The sequence below is a fragment of the Eurosta solidaginis genome, chromosome 2 (assembly GCF_040869045.1).
Source record: "Eurosta solidaginis isolate ZX-2024a chromosome 2, ASM4086904v1, whole genome shotgun sequence".
Taxonomy (NCBI): Eukaryota; Metazoa; Arthropoda; class Insecta; order Diptera; family Tephritidae; genus Eurosta; species Eurosta solidaginis.
In genome coordinates, this window is record NC_090320.1 from 250,923,612 (window position 1) to 250,950,617 (window position 27,006).

The 27,006-nt window shown below is 37.1% G+C and overlaps 1 protein-coding gene across 3 annotated transcripts in view; it reads left to right on the forward strand.

Moving 5' to 3' along the window:
• The window catches only part of LOC137240810 (serine-rich adhesin for platelets), a 99,007-nt gene that overhangs the window by 17,161 nt on the left and 54,840 nt on the right, over positions 1 to 27,006 (forward strand). The window contains exon 5 of one of the 3 annotated variants that reach the window (XM_067767590.1): positions 11,004 to 12,967. The exons of the other annotated variants lie outside the window; for them this stretch is intronic. The gene's annotated coding sequence lies outside the window, so the exon portion shown is untranslated. Of the gene's footprint in view, positions 1 to 11,003; positions 12,968 to 27,006 lie in introns of those variants that run through there. 3 annotated transcript variants of the gene reach the window in all.

A 27,006-nucleotide genomic window follows, 5' to 3' on the forward strand; every position in this document is an offset into this window, starting at 1 on the left:
ACTATGGGCGGCGTACGGTCTGCGCTTAAGCTGCCCGAGGCATTGGTTTCGTTGCAGCTATGTTTTTCGCCACCAGGCCTACAGGTCGGTTATGCAGCATGGCTTACTGCGTAGCCTTCGAGGCCCTTTTCGGGGTTCCCGTTATGCTAAGCATTGCTAGTTTGCATACACCGATTACCGATACAAGATCGAATTCGACGAGTAAATTTTTTTATTAAAAAAAAAGTTCTGTAATTATTAGTGATTTTGGGCCAGAGTATAGTTTTTATTAATTTTTCCATTAAAAAGTTATTGTTTGTTTTTCGTTTTATGTTTTATTAGAATAAACCAGACTCCCTGATGAAGATGTTATAAAAAACATCGAAACGCGTAGGAGAATAAGAAAATATAAAAGTGTTTGTATTTTTAATTATCGGCCGAAAAGCTCCTTTTGGAAAAATTAATAAAAAGTTCTGTAATTTTCACTTTCACAGAAATTTGGAGCATGAGCAAAAATTTGGAGCATTGATTTGATAGTAATAGTTTGATTGATAGTAAGGTTTTAATAGTAATTTTCTATATTTTTTTTTTGTTTATGAATAGTTTTAATTTTCAAAATACATATAGATAGAGTTATCACTAGCAGAACCATACAGATAAAAGATCCATTTTTTATTTTTAAAAAATATTGCAGCATGGCAAAAAGATATTTCTTTAATTATATTTTTTTAATTTAATTAATTTTCCATTTTTTCTAAAATACTATCTGATAAATATTTTTTTTTATACCTTTCATGAAAATGAAATGGTATATTAATTTCGTCACGAAACCGAAAATTGTAAGTCCTTAAAGGAAAATAGATAGACCCACCATTAAGTATACCGAAATAATCAGGTTGAAGAGCTGAGTTGATTTAGCCATGTCCGTCTGTCCGTCTGTCTGTATGCAAACTAGTGCCTCAATTTTTGAGATATCTTGATAAAATTTGGTGAGCGGGTGTATTTGGGTGTCCGATTAGACATTTGTCGGAACCGACCGGATCGGACCACTATAGCATATATCCTCCATACAACCGATTTTTCAGAAAAAGAGGATTTTTGTAATATCTTACCCAATTTAACAGATTGAAGCTTCAAACTTCACCATATACTTTCGTATATTGCACATATTGTTGCCTGAGATCGGTTGTATATATAGTATGGGGGATATATACCGATAACAACCGATTGTTCAGATAAGGAACTTTTCGTAATTACTGCCCTATTTTAAGAGCTAGAGGCTTCAAATTTCAACGAATGCTTACGTATATAGCATATATTGTTGTCTGAAAAAGTCATAAAGATCGGTGGTATATATAGTATATATATGGTGGTATATATATAGTATATATATATATATATATATATTTTCGCAAATTTTAGCCCCATTTTAACAGCTAGAAGCTTCAAATTTCACCGAATACTTACGTATATAGCATATATTGTTGTCTGAAAAAATCATAGAGATCGGTTGTATATATAGTATATATCTCATACAACCGATTGTTCAGATAAGAAACTTTTCACAATTTCTACCCCATTTTAACAGCTATAAGCTTCAAATTTCAACGATTGCTTACGTATATAGCATATATTGTTGTCTGAAAAAATCATAGAGATCGGTTGTATATATAGTATATATCTCATACAACCGATTGTTCAGATAAGAAACTTTTCGCAAGTTCATACAACCGATTGTTCAGATAAGAAACTTTTCGCAAGTTCTACCCCATTTTAACAGCTATAAGCTTCAAATTTCACGGATTGCTTACGTATATAGCATATATTGTTGTCTGAAAAAATCATAGAGATCGGTTGTATATATAGTATATATCTCATACAACCGATTGTTCAAATAAGAAACCTTTCGCAATTTCTACCCCATTTTAACAGCTATAAGCTTCAAATTTCACCGATTGCTTACGTATATAGCTTATATTGTTGTCTGAAAAAATCATAGAGATCGGTTGTATATATAGTATATATCTCATACAACCGATTGTTCAGATAAGAAACTTTGCGCAATTTCTTCCCCATTTTAACAGCTAGAAGCTTCAAATTTCACCAAATGCTTACTTGTGTAGTACATATTGTTGTCTGAAAAAATCATTGAGATTTGTGGTATATATAGTATATATCTCATATAACCGATTGTTCAGATAAGAAACTTTGCGCAATTTCTGCCCCGTTTTAACAGCTAGAAGCTTTAAATTTCACCAAATGCTTACGTATATAGCATATATTGTTGTCTGAAAAAATCATAGAGATCGGTGGTACATATATTATATACCCCATATAAACTGTATTTTTTTGCCCCTTTTTTACGGCTAGAAGCTTCAAAATTCAAAACATTTCATCAAATAGTTACGTTTACGTCATATATTGTTGAAATACGTGATTCATAGTCATAGTTTTTACAGGCAGACCACAAAAAACCTGAAACTTTTCATCCTCACACAGATTACCTACCTATTTTTATACCTTTCATGAAAATGAAATGGTATATTAATTTCGTCACGAAACGGAAAATTGTAAGTCCTTAAAGGAAAATAGATAGACCCACCATTAAGTATACCGAAATAATCAGGTTGAAGAGCTGAGTTGATTTAGCCATGTCCGTCTGTCCGTCTGTCCGTCGGTCCGTTTGTCTGTTTGTGTGCAAACTAGTCCCTCAATTTTTGAGATATCTTGATAAAATTTGGTGAGCGGGTGTATTTGGGTGTCCGATTAGACATTTGTCGGAACCGACCGGATCGGACCACTATAGCATATATCCTCCATACAACCGATTTTTCAGAAAAAGAGGATTTTTGTAATATCTTACCCTATTTAACAGATTGAAGCTTCAAACTTCACCATATACTTTCGTATATTGCACATATTGTTGCCTGAAAAAATTGATGAGATCGGTCGTATATATGTATAGTATATATCCCCCACAACCGATTGTTCAGATAAGGAACTTTTCGTAATTACTGCCCTATTTTAAGAGCTAGAGGCTTCAAATTTCAACGAATGCTTACGTATATAGTATAAATTGTTGTCTGAAAAAATCATAAAGATCGGAGGTATATATAGTATATATATATAGTATATATATATATATATTTTCGCAAATTTTAGCCCCATTTTAACAGCTAGAAGCTTCAAATTTCACCGAATACTTACGTATATAGCATATATTGTTGTCTGAAAAAATCATAGAGATCGGTTGTATATATAGTATATATCTCATACAACCGATTGTTCAGATAAGAAACTTTTCGCAATTTCTACCCCATTTTAGCAGCTATAAGCTTCAAATTTCACCGATTGCTTACGTATATAGCATATATTGTTGTCTGAAAAAATCATAGAGATCGGTTGTATATATAGTATATATCTCATACAACCGATTGTTCAGATAAGAGACTTTTCGCAATTTCTACCCCATTTTAACAGCTATAAGCTTCAAATTTCACCGATTGCTTACGTATATAGCATATATTGTTGTCTGAAAAAATCATAGAGATCGGTTGTATATATAGTATATATCTCATACAACCGATTGTTCAGATAAGAAACTTTTCGCAATTTCTACCCCATTTTAACAGCTATAAGCTTCAAATTTCACAGATTGCTTACGTATATAGCATATATTGTTGTCTAAAAAAATCATAGATATCGGTTGTATATATAGTATATATCTCATACAACCGATTGTTCAGATAAGAAACTTTGCGCAATTTCTTCCCCATTTTAACAGCTAGAAGCTTCAAATTTCACCAAATGCTTACGTGTATAGTACATATTGTTGTCTGAAAAAATCATTGAGATCGGTGGTATATATAGTATATATCTCATATAACCGATTGTTCAGATAAGAAACTTTGCGCAATTTCTGCCCCGTTTTAACAGCTAGAAGCTTCAAATTTCACCAAATGCTTACGTATATAGCATATATTGTTGTCTGAAAAAATCATAGAGATCGGTGGTACATATAATAAAAAAAAAAAAAATAAATGTAAGGCGCGATAACCTCCGAAGAGATCTAAGGCCGAGCTTCTCTTCCAATTTGCGTCGTGCTCCTCTTGATTTTTCCCTACAAATTGGCCGGACGGGACCTACATGTTTTATGCCGACTCCGAACGGCATCTGCAAGGCAGATGAGTTTTCACTGAGAGCTTTTCATGGCAGAAATACAATCGGAGCGCTTGCCAGACACTGCCGAGGGGCGACCCCGCTTAGAAAAATTTTCTTCAAATTGAAAAATCTTATTTCTAAAATTTTGATGTTGCTTTGCCCGGGAGTTGAACCCAGGGCATACGGAGTGATAGGCGGAGCACGCTACCATCACACCACGGTGGCCGCCATACCATAATATATACCCCATATAAACTGTATTTTTTTGCCCCTTTTTTACGGCTAGAAGCTTCAAAATTCAAAACATTTCATCAAATAGTTACGTTTACGTCATATATTGTTGAAATACGTGATTCGTAGTCATAGTTTTTACACGCAGACCACAAAAAACCTGAAACTTTGCATCCTCACACAAAGTACCTACCTATTTTTTATTTTATATTTATCTTAAAAATCGTTTAGGTATGTAGATCTGTTCACTAGATATTTCTTATCTTATACATCCGATTATTCGGAGATTACGAACGGGATAAGTTTATTGTTCAGCCTCATTCATGAAAGGTATGAAGTCTTCGGCATAGCCGAAGATAGTCCCGTCCTTACTTGTTTAATCTGAAATTTTTGCAGTTTTTTAAAAAGCTCTTGTTATGTAATTTGTTTATTTGTATGTTTAACTTAACCATTTTAATGAATTGGCCTGTATGTTTTGATGATTTTCTTTTTTTTTTATTTTTTTTTTTTTTTAATTTTTTATAAAAATTTTAATTTTAAAGTAATTTTTTACTTAATTTTTCGATTTTTTTAATGAAGATGCGAAGTGTCCGTAAATAATGATACCAATTTTTTTAGTTAAATTTTTAATATATTTTAAAAATTTTTCATCAATGTAATTTTTAAATTAATTTTCGTATTTGTTTTAAACAAAGTATATTAAAGCTAAAAAAAAAAAGTAAAAATCGTTTTAGCTATTTGGAGGATGCTTGCAGGCTTGTATTATCTGGGTAAAGATGCCAGATGTTAACTTTGCTTTCCACCGGTGATTACTCTAATTTGTAATTGATTAAAAAACAAAAAATTTAGTTTTTTAACAAAAGTCTAACAAACAGTTCATAGTTAAATTTTTTAGCTTGCATTTAAAAAAAAAACTTGTTTTGAAGAATTGCTTTTTTTTTTTTTTTGTGAATTTTAGTTTAATTTTTAATGAAATAAAAAATATTTTTTTTTCTTTTATTTTATTAAAAATTTAAAAAAAAATGCTAAAATATAAATGTTCATAAATCTTAAACTATGTACAAACACACGCCAAATTGGCAATTTATACCATTTGTTCAATTTATTACGCAATTTATCATTTAATAAATTGTAATAATAAATTGCCAATTAAAAAAAAAAAAATTGCGTAATAAATTGTTTCAAACTGCAAATGCAACCTTGTAAAGTGTGTTTGTTGAATAGATTTAAACGTCAGTTACGTATGGCTCAACTATATGGTTGTCTCATCTTATCAGCTGATTTTATTATTTTTTTCTTTTTCACTGGAGTAGGGATTGTTAAAAGAAGATGGCAAACTCAAAATGAAACCAAAACATTGAGCACATTTTCTTACAACACACAAAAATTTCAAAGTTTTATGTTTTCATTCCATTCCATTCGCCTAATACCAACACGCACATTTTGACAGTCTGAACAAAGGTATGTTGTTGCTGTAGAGATGAGCCAACCAGCTATCAAATTGCTATTGTGTAAGCTAAATTGAGTTGTATGAGCACCACTATTTAAATTGAGTGAAATTGCCTCAATTCATTTTTCTGTTTGAACGTATTATTATTATTGATTTTTTTTTAATTTGTTTTGAAATTTGTGAAAAAAAATTATGTTTAATTTAAAAATTTCAATCGCTTAAAAAATTTTTAATTTTATATATTGGATACTACTTTTAATCATTTAAAAATGGAGTTAATGATATTTGTTTGCCTTAAAAATTAAATATTACTTTAAAACTTAAGGAAATATTTAACCAACTTATTCATAAAAAATACAGAAGCTTTTTAAAATGAAACTTCATACGAATTTCAAATTATATATGCGAACAAAATGCATTTTTAATTTTCCTAAGTTAATATTTTAAGTTTGTATGTCTAATGGTGTGTTTAATTTTACTTAATATTTTATTTTTTTTTAATTAATGAGCTTAACATCGGTAAATAAGAAAAATATTTTTGTTGACTGTGGAAAACTCTTAAAATAATAGACTGAGCCATTATGCAAGGAAACGGACAGGTGAGGCCAGTAATAGCCATCATCCGGTTGCAAAGATCCTGAGCCAGATAAATAATTTTGCATGTAAATGCAACAACAACGATTTGACCCAGATACATCCAGATAGAAGTCTGGTTCAATTTGTGAGCCAGATAATTCGTTAATTACTTGTCTTTAGTTTGGCAACGCTGCCTTTAATAAACCTACTTTTTCAAAAATAGATGTCGCTGCGTAGCCTTTCGCCGTATGAGTTCAACGAAAAAGAGCGGCGACATCTGCCTATCACATTTCACGGTAGCGAAAATATCACGACCTCTGCTTCTCAAGTCTCTCAATGATCCAGAGCATTCCCGTGAGAATTGAACGTGATCCGGAGTTGTAAAACTCACTGGATGACGGCTAATATAACAATAGCCATCAACCCGTCGCAAAGATCCTGAGCCAGATAAATAATTTTGCATGTAAATGCAACAGCAATGATTTCAGCCAAATAAATTCAGATAGAAGTCTGGTTCAATTTGTGAGCCAGATAATTTGTTAGTTTCTTATCTTTAGTTTGGAAACTCTGCCTTTAATAAACCTATACTCTTTTCAAAAAATAGATGGTGCTACTTGGCCTTTAATGAAATACAATGGCGACATCTGCCTATCACAACTCATGTGCACAAAAATGTCACGACCTCTGCTTCTCAAGTCTCGCAATGATTCAGAGCATTCCTGTCAGAATTTAGCGTGATAGGGAGCAATGGATGATGGCTAATATAAATTTTACGACCCTCATAATCCGGCCATGAATTTTAAAGTAGTAGGCAGGGAACGAATTTACTACTTTAGTAATGAAAAAATGCGTAAAAAAGCCAACCTCAATATATCTTTATATTGGGAAAAGAGTTATCGATAGAAAGGAGAAAAGAAACGATGGAACAAGGAGAAGGAGAAGTAGAGGAAGTTAAAGAGAAGTCAGAGAGGTAAATGTGAAGGGGAACAAGAGGCAAAGGCAGAGTGAAGGTAATATTAAAAATATGGATAATTGTTTGAGGAAAAGGAGGAACAAAAGATTAACAGGAAGAGTAAGAACAAGATTGGGATAAGTTTAAACGTAATACATAGCTAGAGTGAGGCTTAAATAAAATTATGAGAAAGGGGAGAATATTCGCAGTAAAATGGAAGGAAGAGAGAAATTGACTGGATAGAGAATTAACTTAAACCTGAAAGATGTATAGGGGAGACAAATTAAGAGGAGGGAGGAAGTGGGCCCGAGATGGATGCATTGAAAAAGTCGGAACAGTTTGTCGGGTTGAATCATAAGGCTGGTAGTATTTCATATTGTTCTACACGTTTTCTTTCTTTCCCTTTCTTTTTACCATCGGGTAAATCTTTAAATTCTGATTTTTGGAAACATCGTTGCTATAAAAACAGCCGCTATTTATTTTAACATCATGCAGCTCCTTCTCTTTAATAACAACTATTCAGAAAATTACAATTCAAGTTCAGAAATCTACAATTCAAGTTCAGAATTTCCAATTAAAATTCAGCAATTTGCAATTCAAATTCAGAAAGTTACAATTCAAATTCATAAATTTTCAATTCAAATTCAGAAAGTTACAATTCAAGTTCAAAAAATCCAATTTAAGTTTAGAAAAATTTTACTACACATCACAGTTAAAGAGGTCCAAAGAGTGGGTTTAAACACTAATTATCTTAAACTCACACTGTAAAACCGGTCCTAAGACTTCCTGCTCAACCTCGCAATTGGCTTGTAACAATGGAAATCTCGTAAATATAAGGATTTTTCATAAACGAGCTTTTCAATCTTTTATATGCTGCCCATATAATTCTTCACTAGAAAAGAGATTGTTATAATTTTCGATTAAATGTACTACACCCAGGGCCATGAAGAGAGTTTAATCAAAAATCGGTCAAATTGATCGCAATTTGGTTTCTTTTTTTCCAGTTTAAGTTGAAATTTACAACTCATTTTCAGAAAATTGCAATTCAAGTTCAGAAAATTACAACTCAATTTCAGAATTTCCAATTCAAGTTCAGAAAATTACAATTCATGTTCAGAATTTACAATCCAAGTTCAGAAAATTCCAATGCAAGTTCAGAAATTCAAATTAAAATTCAGAAAATTACAATTCAAGTTCAGAATTTTCATTTAAAGTTCAGAAAATTACAATTAAAGTTCAGGAAATTAAAATTCATAACTAGGGTGTTATTTTTCAAAAGTTATTCCAATTCATACTACGTAATGTAATACTTATATTTATTTGCGGAAGTGTTGATACTTGTGGCTTGGATATACTGTACCCCAAGTTTTCTGCAAGAAAGAAAAAATTCCTGACAAACTTTCTGAACTTGAGTTGTAATTTTCTGAATTTGAGTTGTAAATTTCTGAATATAAATTGGAATTTCTGAACTTGAGTTGTAATTTTCCGAACTTGAATTGGAAACTCTGAACTTGAATTGTAAATTTCTGAACTTGAATTGTAAATTTCTGAATTTAAATTGGAAATTCTGAAATTGAATTGTAATTTTCTAAACTTGAATTGTAATTTTCTGAACTTAAACTGGCGGCCTCCGTGGTGTGATGTAGAGGTTTACGCCGATCACTTTATCGGCGCGCCGGCATACGCCGGTGCTCTTACTTTAAAAAGCTTAATTTTTCTATTTAAAAAAATAACATTTAGGAAAGGTTTTGTTTGTATGTATTTAAGGAAATCAACGTTTTGCCCATTTCGGAAAGGCCCGGGTTTTTGCCTCAAAATCTCGCAGATACTTCAAAAATTTGAAGGAGTAACTCCTTTCGGAGGGATTGTCCCCCGTTCACTTACTCCAGAGAAGCTTCGAACCTAACCCCGGTCTTCCGAATTGGCACTGCTGCGTCTGCTGAAAAGAAGTAGAGATACATAAAATGGTCACACTTTTGTTTGTATGTCTCGTGCAAAGCGTAGTTTCAACTGGGGTTAACTCCTAGTAATCGTCACGAACACAATTTCTTTAAATTATTTGTGGCTGCTAGGCGGTCAAGCACAAAGGCGGCTTACGGTTGCTATGAATGGTCTATTAATACTCATGACTCTTGTGGCGCAAGGCTCCTCCAGTTTTTTCGGCTGTTTTCAATAGCTATAATTCTCGATGTGCGAACAGCAGCAATACCGACCACCTGTCGGGACCCTCACACCATATGCTAGCACAGAAGCCAAAGGACTGCGACTTCGAACTCATACCTTCCTCGACGTCACTTTCCTAGAAGCTCCAGGTGCAGCTACGAAGACTTTCTAACGGATGTTTTTGTCGCGCTATGCTGCCGAGCTACACCAGAGAGGCACCTTGAAACGTTAGGGAGTGACTATTCGGCCAAGGATGCCGCCCTCGTCTAAGTGGATGTCATTGCGGAATGTGTGAAAATCGTATACTCCTCGGCGCATCTATATAATTAAAATTTTACAAGGACCCTGGATAAAATTTTTAAAATGTAGACCAGAGTTTGCAGACGTTTGTGTTCACAACATTGATTTTAATAGTCTTCGTTAAATCAAAACGATATTTTAGAATGAAAGTCGACCGATTTTAAGTTGAAAGATGTTAACTGCTGTTTTCCGGCCTTATGATATAAGAGCTCATTATGGATGACCTCGTAGCTTCAGACTAGTTCGACTGTCCATTACATTAGGGTAGTAGCACACACGGTCATTAGTTCGAATGTCTTGGGAAAGCTTTTACTTCACCACTTTGAGTGTTCTTGCGAAGGACAAAGCCTCACCTGGTAAATATATGTGCCTACGTATTCACATTTGTAAAAGGGCCGTAACGTGTAGGTGATATTTAAACTTGGTTGATAGGCTATAATCAATGTGATTCACTCTAAGGGACTAGTTTTGGATAGGCCCGCCAACTTTAGGAAATGTCAAACCGGGAGACTTGGGTGTTAGGATGAAGTCTGAAATTCAAAATTAACATTTCAGACGCTTTGTATAGTTTCGCAAATAAACAACAGATGTTTGAATGTAAGCCCAAGTGATTTTTCAAACCCTTCTCATACGTACATAAATATATCCTCAACTTAAGTATGAGGTAAGAATCATTTGATATTTTTGAGATTCGGCGGCGGCGTGCGAAAAACGACCAAAATCGGCGGCGGCGTTTATCGGCGGCGTATATCTCTAGTGTGATGGTAGCGTGCTCCGCCTGCCACACCGTATGCCCTGGGTTCACACCCCGGGCAAAGTTACATCAAAATTTTAGAAATAAGGCTTTTCAATTAGAAAAAAATTTTCTAAGCGGGGTCGCCCCTCGGCAGTGTTTGGCAAGCGCTCCGGGTGTATTTCTGCCATGAAAAGCACTCAGTGAAAACTCATCTGCCTTGCAGATGCCGTTCGGAGTCGGCATAAAACATGTAGGTCCCCTCCGGCCAATTTGTAGGGAAAATCAAGAGGAGCACGACGCAAATTGGGAGAGAAAATCGGCCTTAGATCTCTTCGGAGGTTATCGCGCCTTACATTTATTTTTTTTTATAAACTGGAAAATGTGTAATTTGTTTGGTCATTTCAACAGAAAGAATTTGTTGGTCTCATGTTAACAATATTCTGTAAAAATTACAGATTCTCCATCAATCTAACTTATTTCATTGGACGTTTCAATTGCGAACAACTGTCAATAATATGCAAATGCACCAGCTAATTTCAAAGAGAAACTTACGCTCACGGCACTCACTACTTTGTTTTTGGAAATTTTGACTATCGTGACACAGAAATCTCGTGTCATATCAGCAGCCATTGAAAGGGTTTCGTTGGTATTCTTAAGGTGACACTAATAATTGCTAGTCAACGGAGCAGAGCTAGAAAGTCGGTCACCGTGGTGTGATGATAGTGCGCTTCCACTCACACGGAAAATCCTGGGATCAAGGCCTGGAAAAAGTAACATCAAAAAACTTTAGAAAAATTGTGTTTCAATTAGAAAACAAAATTCTGAACTTGGTCGCCTCGCAAATATTGTATTTATTTTCTTTTTTAACTGAGCCATGGCTTATATTTGATGTTCTTTTTTTTTGTTGGTTTGCCTATTAGATCGCTCAATTCAGAACCAACAACTTGTGCATATCACCAGCTATTTGCGATGCAAAAAAAAAATTACGGAATTATCGGTCGAATTGACCTGTATTTGGTTGATTTTACCAACATTTTTCTTAGCAAGAATTTCAGTATAAACTCGTTTCGTTAACTTTCTGCCAGGCGTAGCTAGCCCCAAGTATATGTCTTAACTAAATTTTACATTGCCTATTTTTAGGCGCAATTGCTCAATGTTTGTTAAAAACCTACAAAAAAGAGAATTAGTTGCAATATTGTTTTTTTTTATTTGTATCGTTAAAAATTTGAATTTTCTATAAATTAATTTTTGGCAGTGATTTAAGCAAATTGTATTGTAAATTACAATAATTTAAGTTTTTACATATTACAAAATTATTACTTAAGTAAGGTGTGTTAAACTGCGGCAGCCGCATATTTGATGTTGAGAAAACATATAAATAAGTACATACGTTTATTATAGAAATTATAATTTTATTTTTAGCACATTTTTATGAAATACATACATAGTAATTAGATTTGAATACATAAATACGTAGCAGTAGTAGTTTGAATGTATAACTTTAAATTTGTATTGAACCTCGAAAGCATTTTTGAAACGTTACACAATTAAGTTTAAGGCTATATTATTGAATATTTGAAATAAAACAAACAAAAAAAAAGAAAAAATAAAAATTAAACATTGCATAAGTACTAGGGCTGTGAACTGCATCCGGATTTTTCAACTATCCGGATAAACCGGATATTCGATAGCTAAGCAAAAAATCCGGCTATCCGGATTCATAAATGGGAAATCCGGATATCCGCCGTTCGGCTATCCGGATACATAAACGGAAAATCCTGATATCCGTATGTCCGGATACTTGAATATAAAAGTTGAATATCTGCTTATCAGAATTGAACTAAGCAAACATCGAAAAATTATTCACAAAATATGTTTGTAGATTATTAAATTAACGTCAAAAATTAAAAAGTTACAATTTTACAAACAAGTGAAAATAAGAACAGTGCCATTTGTTTATATTGTGAAAAAACGCTGTTAATTGATTTAAATGCCCCACAAATTTATTGTTATTAATGTTAAATAAACATATATGATACATCAATTTGTTGTTTTCACTGGATATCCAAAAATACCGTTATTATCCGGATCTTCATAAGTCCGGATATCCGGATAGTTTCAGAAACGAATATTAACCGGATATACATGCCGTCCGGATTTTATTCGTGTCAACGGATATCCGTATGGATATCCGGATATTCGAATATGCGGATAATCCCAGCCCTAATAAGTACTATATATGTATGTACGTATAAATAAAATAAACAAAAATAAGAAATCTCTTTATATACAGCAAATATATTATTAATTAGTGTGTAGCGGTATATATGTATGTATGTACAATGTACTATGTTACAAATGATTGTATAATTTTTAAATTGGATTAATTAAGTTTTAAAATGAATCAAAAATCGAATTGGGTAATAAATGTAATAATTTATTTGAAAAAAAAGAAGACGACTTAAAAGTTTATAATAACTAGTTTATGAGCTTTTAGAAATTAGTATCTACTTGTCCGCGATTGTGTGTTAGTTTTCGCCACACACAAAAATCATTTAGCTCAAAATGGCTAATTCAACAAACCGTTTAAATGCTTTCTATTAGAGCTTACGATTTCTCGAACGCGAGTCTCGCCTTCTCGCGAGATTCTCGAATCTCGAATTACTCGTAAGGCTCGCGAGCTTCTCGACATTCAACTTAATCGATTCATTGGCTGTTTTATATAGAGCCTAGGATTTCTTCTGCAGCACAAGCCAAAATGTCAGCAAAACCACAAGTAAAAAACCCCGAAATGTATAGAATATTGCCAATGCAGCGACTGAATTGAAAGTCGAGAAGATCGTGAGTAAATCGAGTTCTCGATTTCTCGGGTCTCGAAAATCTCGCTTGTGTTCTAGAAGAAATCGTAAGCTCTACTTTCTATATATTAACTTGCGATCTTAGCAAAATATCTGTTAAAGCAACATTCAATTCTAAACAGTAGCTTAATACGTGATGTGCGCATTTCATTTCATCATTAATTTCGTATTTGGACAATTTGCCGGTCCGCGTGGACCTCATATAGAGTGAATGAGCCCATGGTGTTACCAGCAGTTTGTTTAATGGCCAAACTGAAAAATCATATCGCAAACCAATACCAAGCTTTCTAGAACCTATGCCACTTGGTGCTTCTAGATCTGACAGCTGTATCATTTCTAGAGCCTTAGCGTGACAAACGCAGGTTCCGAGCACAAAACGTGCTCGTTCGTTTCCTCCTCCAATCCGCACTTCCTACATCTGCTTTCACTGACAAAGCCTAACTTAAAGGCATGTAACGCCAGAAGGCAGTGTTCAGTATACCAGTCATTAGTCTACATTCCTCTCATTTTAATGATAACAGTAACTTTGTTAGCATTTTCTTTTCTGTCTAAAGTGTTGCGCTTTTTGTACGCTGCCGAAGGGCTGTAAATATAATTTATTCTATTCTAAAAACAGACAACGCCTTTACAGGGTATTTCGTTCTTTTGTGAAAATGTTACCTGCTCGCAACGCAAAAGTGTTACACTTTTACCCTGCATAAAATGACGGCGTGGCAGTGTAAAGCCTGCCAAGCGTGACCATTTATTTTCGTAACTTCACATATTTTTAGCGAAGAGAATTGAAATGAAGGCAATAATTGCTAATGAATTTCTATTATTATTGACAACGCGCTTGTGGGAATCCGCTGATACACCGGGTAGCCGTTTATGTTCTTTTCATGCATTATAAAAGTTGACGCTTTTCAAGGGTAGTAGTAAATTTATTATAGTTTTACTATTTATTTAGACAACTTTTTTTTTAGAAAAGAAAACGCTTTAAGGTTGTAAGACCTGCACATGATCTTCGACACTTTACAACTTGGTTGACCATGAGCAACTCTCGCTTTCTCTTAATCTCGCCCAATCTAATTGGGACGGTGCTATTTTCAAGATAATTTCTTCTAAATTTTCAGAACTCATTCCAAACTGTTTGTAAAGCTTATCAGAACCCAAGCGATTTTAATTCGGAATAATTTCCTTATATCAAAATAATCAGTATCGGAAAAGATTCGATTGAACCATAACCGACCGTACGCCTGTCCTTTCGCCCGTTAACACGATAAACTTTGAAAGTTTTGCCAGCCGTACGTCGAATTCCATTGAAGATTTTACATGGTTGTTGCCCTTGCTATTATATGCATATACACCTTGGCAAATAAACAAAATCGGTTGGCAACCACGCCCCTTTTAAAAAAAAATTTCAATGTCTCATGGTAACAAAAAATGTAATACCTTTGCGGCATATAACTAAACTATACAAATATTTGACCTAAGTGTAGTTTTTGGAACCAATTACCTTTTTAAAGCGATTTATTATTGGGATTGACTACTTTTTTGAAACTGATTTATATTTGGAAGCGGGTTACTGTTTTTGAACGGATTACTTATTCGAAACCGATTTTTTTAAACTGGTTATTTTACATGACCCAGTTAATTTTTAAACCCGTTTAGATTCTGGTCAGTTACGTTTTTGAGACCGACAATTGTAGCCGGTACTTTTTGTTAACCGGATGGAATACATTTTTCTAACTGAACCGGTTAATTTTTTAACCCCTTTAGTTTTTAGAACGAATTACTTTTTTAAAACGGTTTATTATTGGGACGGACTACTTTTTTTAAGCTGATTCATATTTGGAAGCGGGTTACTGTTTTTTGAACCGATTACTTATTCGAAACTGATTTTTTTTAAACTAGTTATTTTACATGACCCAGTTAATTTCTTATACCCGTTTAGATTCTGGTCAGTTACGTTTTTGAGACCGAAATTTGTAGGCGGTACTTTTTATTAACCGGTGGAATACATTTTTCTAACTATTTTGACACGGTTAACAGTTTTGAACCGGTTAATATTTTGAAACCGACTTTTTAACTGTTATTTTTCTTAAACCGGTTAATTTTTAACCCATTTAGTTTTTAGAACTAATTACTTTTTTAAAACGGTTTATTATTGGGACTGACTACTTTTTTGAAAATGATTAATATTTGGAAGCGGGTTACTGTTTTTTGGACCGATTACTTATTCGAAAACGATTTTTTTAAACTCGTTATTTTTCATGACCCAGTTAATTTTTTATACCCGTTTAGATTCTGGTGATTACGTTTTTGAAACCGACATTTGTAGCCGGTACTTTTTGTTAACCGGATGGAATACGTTTTTCTAACTATTTTTACACGGTTAACAGTTTGGAACCGGTTAATATTTTGAAACCGACTTTTTAACTGTAATTTTTCTTAAATCGGTTAATTTTTTAACCCGTTTAGTTTTTAGAACGAATTACTTATTTAAAACGGTTTATTATTGGGACTGACTACCTTTTTGAAAATGATTAATATTTGGAAGCGGGTTACTGTTTTTTGAACCGATTATTTATTCGAAACCGATTTTTTGGTTATTTTTCATGACCCAATTAATTTTGTATACCCATTTAGATTCTGGTCAGTTACGTTTTTGAGACCGACATTTGTAGCCGGTACTCTTTGTTAATCGGGTCGAATACATTTTTTCTAACTGAAAAGGTTAACAGTTTTGAACCGGTTAATATTTTGAAACCTAATTTTTAACTGTTATTTTTCTTACACCGGTTAATTTTTTAACGGTTTAGTATTGGGACTGACTACTTTTTTGAAACTGATTAATATTTGGAAGCGGGTTATTGTTTTTTGAACCGGTTACTTATTCGAAACCGATTTTTTAAACTGGTTATTTTACATGACCCAGTTAATTTTTTATACCCGTTTAGATTCTGGTCAATTACGTTTTTGAGACTGACATTTGTGTCCGGTACTTTTTGTTATCCGTTTGGAATACATTTTACTAACTATTTTGGCACGGTTAACAGTTTTGAACCGGTTAATATTTTGAAACCGACTTTTTATCTGTTATTTTTCTTAAACGGGTTAACCGTTTAGTTTTTAGAACGAATTACTTTTTTAAAACGGTTTATTATTGGGACTGACTACTTTTTTGAAAATGATTAATATTTGGAAGCGGGTTACTGTTTGTTGAACCGATGACTTATTCGAGACCGCTTTTTTTTAAACTGGTTATTTTTCAAGACCCAGTTAATTTTTTATACCCGTTTAGATTCTGGTCAGTTACGTTTTTGAGACCGACATTTGTAGCCGGTACTTTTTGTTAACCGGATGGAATACATTTTTATACTCAGTTGAGCAGAGCTCACAGAGTATATTAAGTTTGATTGGATAACGGTTGGTTGTACATATATAAAGGAATCGAGATAGATATAGACTTCCATATATCAAAATAATCAGGATCAAAAAAAAATTTGATTGAGCCATGTCCGTCCGTCCGTTAACACGATAACTTGAGTAAATTTTGAGGTATCTTGATGAAATTTGGTATGTATGTTCCTGAGCACTCATCTCAGATCGCTATTTAAAATGAACGATATCGGACTATAACCACGCCCACTTTTTCGATATCGAAAATTTCGAAAAACCGAAAAAGTGCGATAATTCATTACAAAAGACAGATAAAGCGACGAAACTTGGTAGATGGGTTGACGTTATGACTCAGAATAGAAAACTAGTAAGATTTTGGACAATGGGCGTGGCACCGCCCACTTTTACAAGAAGGTAATTTAAAAGTTTTGCAAGCTGTAATTTGGCAGTCGTTGAAGATATCATGATGAAATTTGGCAGGAACGTCACTACTATTACTATATATGTGCTAAATAAAAATTAGCAAAATTGGATGAAGAACACGCCCACTTTTTAAAAAAAAATTTTTTAAATTCAAATTTTAACAAAAAATTTAATATCTTTACTGTATATAAGTAAATTAAGTCAAAATTCAACTCCAGTAATGATATGATGCAACAAAATACAAAAATAAAAGAAAATTTCAAAATGGGCGTGGCTCCGCCCATTTTCATTTAGTTTGTATAGAATACTTTTATTGCCATAAGTCGAACAAAAATTTACCAATCCTTCTCAAATTTGGTAGGAGCATAGACTCTATGACGGTAACTATTCTCTGTGAAAATGGGCGAAATCGGTGGAAGCCACGCCCAGTTTTTATACACAGTCCACCGTCTGTCCTTCCGCTCAGCCGTTAACACAATAACTTGAGCAAAATCCGATATATCTTTACTAAACTAAGCCCACTTACTTATCTGAACTCACTTTATCTTGGTATAAAAAATGGCCGAAATCCGACCATAACCACGCCCACTTTATCGATATCGAAAATTACGAAAAATGAAAAAAATGCCATAATTCTATACCAAATACGAAAAAAGGGATGACACATGGTAACTGGATTGGTTTATTGACGCAAAATATAACTTTGGAAAAAACTTTGTAAAATGGGTGTGACACCTACCATATTAAGTAGAAGAAAATGAAAAAGTTCTACAAGGCGAAATCAACAGCCCTTGGAATCTTGGCAGGAATACTGTTAGTGGTATTGCATATATAAATAAATTAGCAGTACCCGACAGATGATTTTCTGGATCACCTGGTCCACATTTTGGTCGATATCTCCAAAACGCCTTCACATATACAACTAAGGGCCACTCCTTTTTAAAACCCTCATTAATACCTTTAATTTGATATCCATATCGTAAAACACATACTAGAGTCACCCCTGTCCCACCCTAATGGCGATATCTCGAAAAGGCGTCCACCTATAGACCTAATGCCCACTCCCTCTTAAAATGCTCAGTAACACCTTTCGTTTGATACCCATATCGTACAAACCTTCTATAGTCACCCCTGGCCCACCCTAATGGCGATATCTCGAAAAAGCGTCCACCTATAGACCATATCCACTCCCTCTTAAAATGCTCAGTAACACCTTTCGTTTGATACCCATATCGTACAAACATTCTAGAGTCACCCCTGGCCCACCCTAATGGCGATTTCTCGAAAAGGCGTCCACCTATAGACCTAATGCCTACTCCCTCTTAAAATGCTCAGTAACACCTTTCGTTTGATACCCATATTGTACAAACATTCTAGAGTCACACCTGGCCCACCCTAATGGCGATATCGGGAAAAGGCGTCCACCTATAGACCTAATTCCCACTCCCTCTTAAAATGTTCAGTAACACCTTTCGTTTGATACCCATATCGTACAAACATTCTAGAGTCACCCTTGGTCCACCTTTATGGCGATATCTCGAAAAGGCGTCCACCTATAGAACTAAGGATTACTCTCTTTTAAAATACTCATTACCACCTTTCATTTGATACCCATATCGTACAAACACATTTTAGAGTCACCCTGGCCCACCCTAATGGCGATATCTCGAAAAGGCGTCCACCTATAGACCTAATGCCCACTCCCTCTTAAAATGCTCAGTAACACCTTTCGTTTGATACCCATATCGTACAAACATTCTAGAGTCACCCCTGGCCCACCCTAATGGCGATATCTCGAAAGGGCGTCCACCTATAGACCTAATGCCCACTCCCTCTTAAAATGCTCAGTAACACCTTCCATTTGATACCCATATCGTACAAACACATTCTAGAGTCACCCTTGGCCCACCCTAATGGCGATATCTCGAAAAGGCGTCCACCTATAGACCTAATGCCCACTCCCTCTTAAAATCCTCAGTAACACCTTTCGTTTGATACCCATATCGTACAAACATTCTAGAGTCACCTCTGGCCCACCCTAATGGCGATATCTCGAAAGGGCGTCCACCTATAGACCTAGTGCCCACTCCCTCTTAAAATGCTCAGTAACACCTTTCGTTTGATGCCCATATCGTACAAACACATTCTAGAGTCACCCCTGGCCCACCCTAATGACGATATCTCGAAAAGGCGTCCACCTATAGACCTCATGCCCACTCCCTCTTAAAATGCTCAGTAACACCTTTCGTTTGATAACCATATCGTACAAACATTCTAGAGTCACCCTTGGTCCACCTTTATGGCGATATCTCGAAAAGGCGTCCACCTATAGAACTAAGGATTACTCCCTTTTAAAATACTCATTACCATCTTTCATTTGATACCCATATCATACAAACACATTCTAGAGTCACCCCTGGCCCACCCTAATGGCGACATTTCGAAAAGGCGTCCACCTATAGACCTAATGCCCACTCCCTCTTAAAATGCTCAGTAACACTTTTCGTTTGATACCCATATCGTACAAACATTCTAGAGTCACCCCTGGCCCACCCTAATGGCGATATCTCGAAAAGGCGTCCACCTATAGACCTAATTCCCACTCCCTCTTAAAATGCTCAGTAACACCTTTCGTTTGATACCCATATCGTACAAACATTCTAGAGTCACCCTTGGTCCACCTTTATGGCGATATCTCGAAAAGGCGTCCACCTATAGACCTAATGCCCACTCCCTCTTAAAATGCTCAGTAACACCTTTCGTTTGATACCCATATCGTACAAACATTCTAGAGTTACCCCTGGCCCACCCTAATGGCGATATCTCGAAAGGGCGTCCACCTATAGACCTAGTGCCCACTCCCTCTTAAAATGCTCAGTAACACCTTTCGTTTGATGCCCATATCGTACAAACACATTCTAGAGTCACCCCTGGCCCACCCTAATGACGATATCTCGAAAAGGCGTCCACCTATAGACCTCATGCCCACTCTTAAAATGCTCAGTAACACCTTTCGTTTGATACCCATATCGTACAAACATTCTAGAGTCACCCTTGGTCCACCTTTATGGCGATATCTCGAAAAGGCGTCCACCTATAGAACTAAGAATTACTCCCTTTTAAAATACTCATTACCATCTTTCATTTGATACCCATATCATACAAACACATTCTAGAGTCACCCCTGGCCCACCCTAATGGCGACATTTCGAAAAGGCGTCCACCTATAGACCTAATGCCCACTCCCTCTTAAAATGCTCAGTAACACTTTTCGTTTGATACCCATATCGTACAAACATTCTAGAGTCACCCCTGGCCCACCCTAATGGCGATATCTCGAAAAGACGTCCACCTATAGACCTAATGCCCACTCCCTCTTAAAATGCTCAGTAACACCTTTCATTTGATTCCCATATCGTACAAACACATTCTAGAGACATCCCTGGTCCACCTTTATGGCGATATCTCGAAACGGCGTCCACCTATGGAACTAAGGATCACTCCTTTTCAAAATACTCATTAACAACTTTCATTTGATACCCATATCGTACAAACAAATTCTAGAGTCACCCCTGGTCCACCTTTATGGCGATTTCTCGAAAAGCCGTTCACCTATAGAACTAAAGCCCATTCCCTTTTAAAATACTCATTACCACCTTTCATTTGATACCCATATCGTACAAACACATTCTAGAGTCACCCCTGGTCCACCTTAATGGGGACATCTCGAAAAGGCGTCCACCGATAGACCTAAGGCCCACTCCCTCTTAAAATGCTCAGTAACACCTTTCATTTGATACCCATATCGTACAAACAAATTCTAGAGTCAGCCCTGGTCCACCTTTATGGCGATATCCCTAAATGGCGTCCATCCATAGAACTATGGCCTACTCTCTCTTAAAATACTCTTTAATACCTTTCATTTGATACACATGTCATACAACCACATTCCAGGGTTACCCCAGGTTCATTTTCCTTATTTTGTCTCCATAGCTCTCAACTGAGTATGTAATGTTCGGTTACACCCGATCTTAGCCTTCCTTACTTGTTATACTCAGTGTGCTTTGCACACAGAGTATATTAAGTTTGATTGGATAACGGTTGGTTGTAGAGGTATAAAGGATTCGAGATAGATATAGACTTCCATATATCAAAATCATCAGTGTCGAAAAAAAATTGATTGAGCCATGCCCGGCCGTCTCTCCGTTAACACGATAACTTGAGTAAATATTGATATATCTTCACCAAATTTGATACACGAGCTTATCTGGACCCAGAATAGATTGGTATTGAAAATGAGCGAAATCGGATGATAACCACGCCCACTTTATATATACATACATATATAACATTTTGGAAAACACAAAAACCTGATTATTTAGTAAATAACTAGCAGAACCGGCAGACGTTGTTCTGCCCTAAATTTGGTCTATCTGCATACATTTTAATAAGCTTTTTCCGTCTAACTCTGCCCTCGCCCCTCTACACTTTCTCTTAATCTTTGTATTCACTCCTCCCTCCGTATTTTTCGCTTCATCTATCTCCATCTTCGTCTCATTCTATCTCTTTCTCAGGCTCCTTCTCTCTTTTCTCTCAGGTTTTTCTCATTCCTCTTCATATCTTATTGCCAGTCCCAGAGGGTGGTATGTATTTTGTTCCAGTCCCATTCCGAGTCTCAGTCTCAGTCCCAGGCCTAGTCCTAATCACAGTCACAGTCCGTCTCTGGTCTACTTCCCGGAAAAAAGCATCGTAAATACTAATATAGGCAAATTTATATACCAAATTTCAGGCAAATCGAATAGGACGTATGTAAATAGGTATGTGGGTATTATTAGTTCATGTCTTCGCATGCATATTTATCAGTTTTGCCAGGTTGATGCGACCAAATCGAATATCACAATGAAAATTACTTTAAAGCTCTCAGCAACAGCTTTCGTTTCATATCCATAATACACACACATTCCAGGGGTATCCGGGTCCATGTTTTGGTCTATATCTCGGGACCCTAGTCACCCAGCGGTGTAAAACTTACTCTGTACTAAAGCACACATCAACAGCTTCAATTTGATACCCATAATGTAAAAACACATTCTAGGTGTATCCGGGTCCACGTTTTGGCCTATATCTCGAGACCCTAGTCACCCAGCGGCATAAAACGTACTCTGTACTAAAGCACACATCAACAGCTTCAATTTGACATCCATAATTAAAAACACATCCTAGTGTTACCCTGATTCACGTTTTGGCCTATATCTCCAGGTCCTAGTCACCAATTGGTATGTAAACTTCCCTGTACTAAAGCACTCATCAACCGCTTTCATTTGATATCCATATTGTATAAACATTGTCTCGGGGTATCCGGGTCCACGCGTTCATTTGTTATCCATATTCTATAAACATATTCTAGGGGTACCCGGGTCCACGTTTTGGCCTATATCTCGAGACCCTAGTCACCAATATGTATGAAAACTACCCTGTAGTAAAGCACTCATCAACAGCTTTCATTTGATATTCATATTGTATAAACATTGTCTCGGGGTATCCGGGTCCACGTTTTGGCCTATATCTCGAGACCCAAGTCACCCAGCGGTATAAAACTAATCTGTAGTAAAGCACATATCAACAGCTTCAATTTAATACCCATAATGTAAAAACACATCTTATTGTTACCCTAATCCACGTTTGTGCCTATATCTCGAGACCCTAGTCACCAATAGGTATGAAAACTACCCTGTACTAAAGCACTCATCCACAGCTTTCATTTGATATCCATATTGTATAAACACATTCTAGGGGTGCCCGGGTCCACGTTTTGGCCTATATATCGAGACCCTAGTCACCAATAGGTACGAAAAATACCCTATACTAAAGCACTCATCAACAGCTTTCATTTGATATCCATATTGTATAAACACATTCTAGTGGTGCCCGGATCCACATTTTGGCCTATATCTCTAGACCCTAGTCACCAATAGGTATGAAAACTACCCTGTACAAAAGCACTCATCAACAGCATAGTCACCCAGGGGTACGAAAAATACCCAGTATCAAAGTACTCATAAACAGCTTCCATTTGATACCCATATTGTACAAACACATCCCAGGATTACCCAGGTCCACGTTTTGATTTCAAGACGCTAGCCAGAACGGGATAAAAAGTATCCTATGTCCGTTCTCTGGTTCTAAGCTACTTCTCCACCAATTATCAGCCAAATCGGTTCATCCGTTCTTGAGTTATGCGTAGTGTAGGTAGGTTGAACTGGCCGGTCCATGAGGACCTCACATAGACTGAATGAGTCCGTAGTGTTACCAGAAGTTTGTTTTAACGACCAAACTGAAAAACGCTATCAAAAACCAGGACCTATGTTATAAAATAACTCCGTCCTCTTGGCAAATACTAGAAGCTTCCTAGGACTTAAGCCACTTGTTGCTTCTAGATCTGACAGCTGTATCACTCCTAATAGCTGGAGTCTTAGCCTGGCAAGTGCAGGGCACTAGCACAGGACGTGCTCGATCGTTTCCTCCTCCAACCCGCACTTCCTACATCTGCTATCACTGACTAAGCCTAATTTAAAGGCATGTGACGCCAGAAGGCAGTGTCCAGTCAGAATACCCGTCATGAGTCTACAGTCCTCTCTTTTTAATGATAGAAGCAACTGTGTTAGTCTAATGTTTTAAGACCTACACATAATCTTCGACACTTTACAGCCCCGCGCTTGAACCCACGCCTTTCCCGCTTGGTCAATCATGTGCACCTCTCGCATTCGCTTAATCTCGCCCAATCTAATTGGGACATCTACGGAGCAAGCTTCAAGGGATGCGCCCTTTTTAGCTAGTTCGTCCGCTTTTTCATTCCATCTATTCCCATATGCCCTGGGACCCAATATAGATGTATGCTTCTCCCTGTCCCGATTCTCTCCAGAGACTGCTCACACTCTAACACGCATTTAGATGCTGTGCTATGCGAGATTATTGCCTTAATTGCTGCTTGACTGTCAATATAAAAGTTAACACGGTTGCAGCGTAAGCTATTCTCTTCCAGGGTTTCTACTGCTTTGGTTACGGCTAATATTTCCGCTTGGAAAACGCTAAAGTAATCCGGCAGCCTGTAGAATCTGCTTATTTCCGGATCAGCGCAGTATACCGCAGACCCTACTCCTTTCACTACTTTGGAACCATTGGTGTACACATGTATCGCCTCGTCCGCCATTTGCGCACCCTTGCGCCAACCGTCCACCTCTATTGTGGCCTTAAGATCTCCCTCGAAGCGCTAGGGAATCCTGTAGTCTGTTCGTCTTGTGATTGATGACGCTATACTACTATGGCCATATGGTCGGCGCTCAAGCTGCCCCGAAGCACCGAGCCTGGTTGCGGGCGTTAACGCTTTGTTCTTTGCTACCAGGTCTACAGGTGGGATGTGCAGAATGGCATACAGTGCAGCCGTCGGGGTTGTTTTCAGGGCTCCCGTAATGCTAAGCATCGATAGTCTGCATACCCCCTCTAATTTTTTGAGGTATGTTGTTTTTTGTGTGGCTTTCCACCAAACAAGAACTCCATAGTATAGAATAGGGCTCTTTTACATGCATAGAGTGCCGTTGAGGCCTCCTTGACCCTCTCCTCCACGTTGAGCGTCCATGACAGCTCCTAGATATTTTGTGCAAGGTTTCTCCTGTAAGGTCACCCCTCCTAACTTAGGCCTGGTCCAATTTGGGACCTTGTACCTCTTTGTAAACAAGACTATATCCGTCTTCTCCGTATTGACTTTCAAGCCGACATTAGATGCCCAGGTATGAATATCCCGAAGCGCCCGATCCATCGAAGAACTAATCGTTGGAAGGCACTTTCCACTTATGACAATTGCAACGTCATCTGTGTAAGCCGTAAGTTTTACGGGTCCCTCATCGAATTGCCTGAGCAGTTGGTTGATGACCAGCGTCCACAGCAGAGGTGATAGCACCCCTCCCTGCGGCGTGCCCCTGTCCACTGATTTTGTGGCCTCGTACAATCCCCATTGTGATGTAATCTTTCTGCAATTTAACATGCAGCCGATCCATCTGATTAAGGCAGGATGTACTTTAATGTAATTCAGACCATCCATAATCGCCCATTTTGCAACATTATTGAAAGCCCCGGTAATGTCCAAGAAGACTCCTAGAGCATACTCCTTATATTCCAGGGATGTCTCTATGCTTATTACCACCCTATGCAATGCGGTGTCTACCGATTTGCCTTTGGTGTACGCATGCTGTGTTGTGGAGAGCAGCTTTTTATTCACGTTGGACTTTATGTACACATCTATCAGCCTCTCAAAGGTTTTGAGCAGAAATGATGTTAAGCTTATGGGTCTATAGTCTTTGGGATACACGTGACCGATCTTCCCCGCCTTTGATAGAAAAGATACACGAGCAGTTCTCCAAGAGTGCGGTACATGATTCAGTCTTATGCACCCATTTGGTAGAAAAGCTACACGAGCAGTTCTCCAAGAGTGCGGTACATGATTCAGTCTTATGCACCCATCGAATATTATTTTAAGCCATTTCACGACCGCCCTACTTGCGACTTGTAGCATGGCCGGGAATATACCATCTGGGCCCGGCGATTTAAACTTAGAAAACGTCTTCACTGCCCACTCGATCTTGGTATCGGTCACCAAGCCCGGCACTACTAGCTCCGTGGTCGAAGTGTGAGTGATGTCTGCTGGCTCTTCTAAACCGTCTCCCGGTGGGAAATGTGTATCGAGAAGCACCTCAAGGGATTCCTCACTATTACGTGACCATTCCCCGTTCTCTTTCTTTATTAGTCCCTGGACTATGTTTCCCTTTGCTAGGACTTTTTCAACCGTGCTGTTTCGCTGGAGCACTCTATGTCCGTACAGAAACTTTTCCATGAGTTTCTCTTCGCCCTGGTAATTTCACGCTTGTAGATCCTCATTAGTTCCCTGTACTCGTCCCGACACGCTTCGCTTTCCGCGGTCTTTGCGAGCTTAAACATTTCTTTTACCTGTCTTCTTAGAAGACTCAGCTCATTGCTCCACCATGGCGGCTTTGCTTTTCCTCTGAATCTTCTTAGAGGGCAAGCTTTGTTATACGCAGTCATAAGCGTCCTTGTTAGGAATTCATTCGACTCCTCCAGTTCCTCTACATTAGCAACCTCTTTGGGTTGTCCCAGTTTTGTTTCTACATGTTTCTGGAATTTAGTCCAGTTCGTTGACCTAGGGTTTATAAAGGTTCCTCCCTTCTCTACCCTCTTTAGGGGGATGCTGAAGCTGATATACGCATGGTCGGAGAAGGATGGTCTATCAAGAACCATCCAATCATATCTTGATATATCACGTTCGGAGCTCAATGTAATATCCAGAACATTGCTGGATGTTGGACCAATGTATGTAGGGATATTTCCCCTGTTGGCTATCTGCAAATTGGTTTGCAGGATGTAACAAACCAGAGATTCGCCTCTCTCGTTCGTATCTGCTCCTCCCCACGCATTGTGGTGCGCATTTGCATCTGCGCCTATGACCAACCGCCCTTTGCGCCCTTCCTCCTGTACTAGCCTTTTGCACTCCATCGGTGGAACCTCCACAACATGGGCCATGTAGCAGGACGCCAGGATAAATGCCTGCTTATTCTTTTGCTCAACGGCCACCGCTACGAGATCCTCAGTGGTGTAATTAGGCAGCATATATGAATGCAGCTGTTTCCTTACCATTACTACAGCTCGCACCCGTCCTTCCGTTTGCGCGTAGTAAACGCCAAACCCGCGCGCGCTAAGTCCAGAAACATTTCCTCCCGATGAAAGC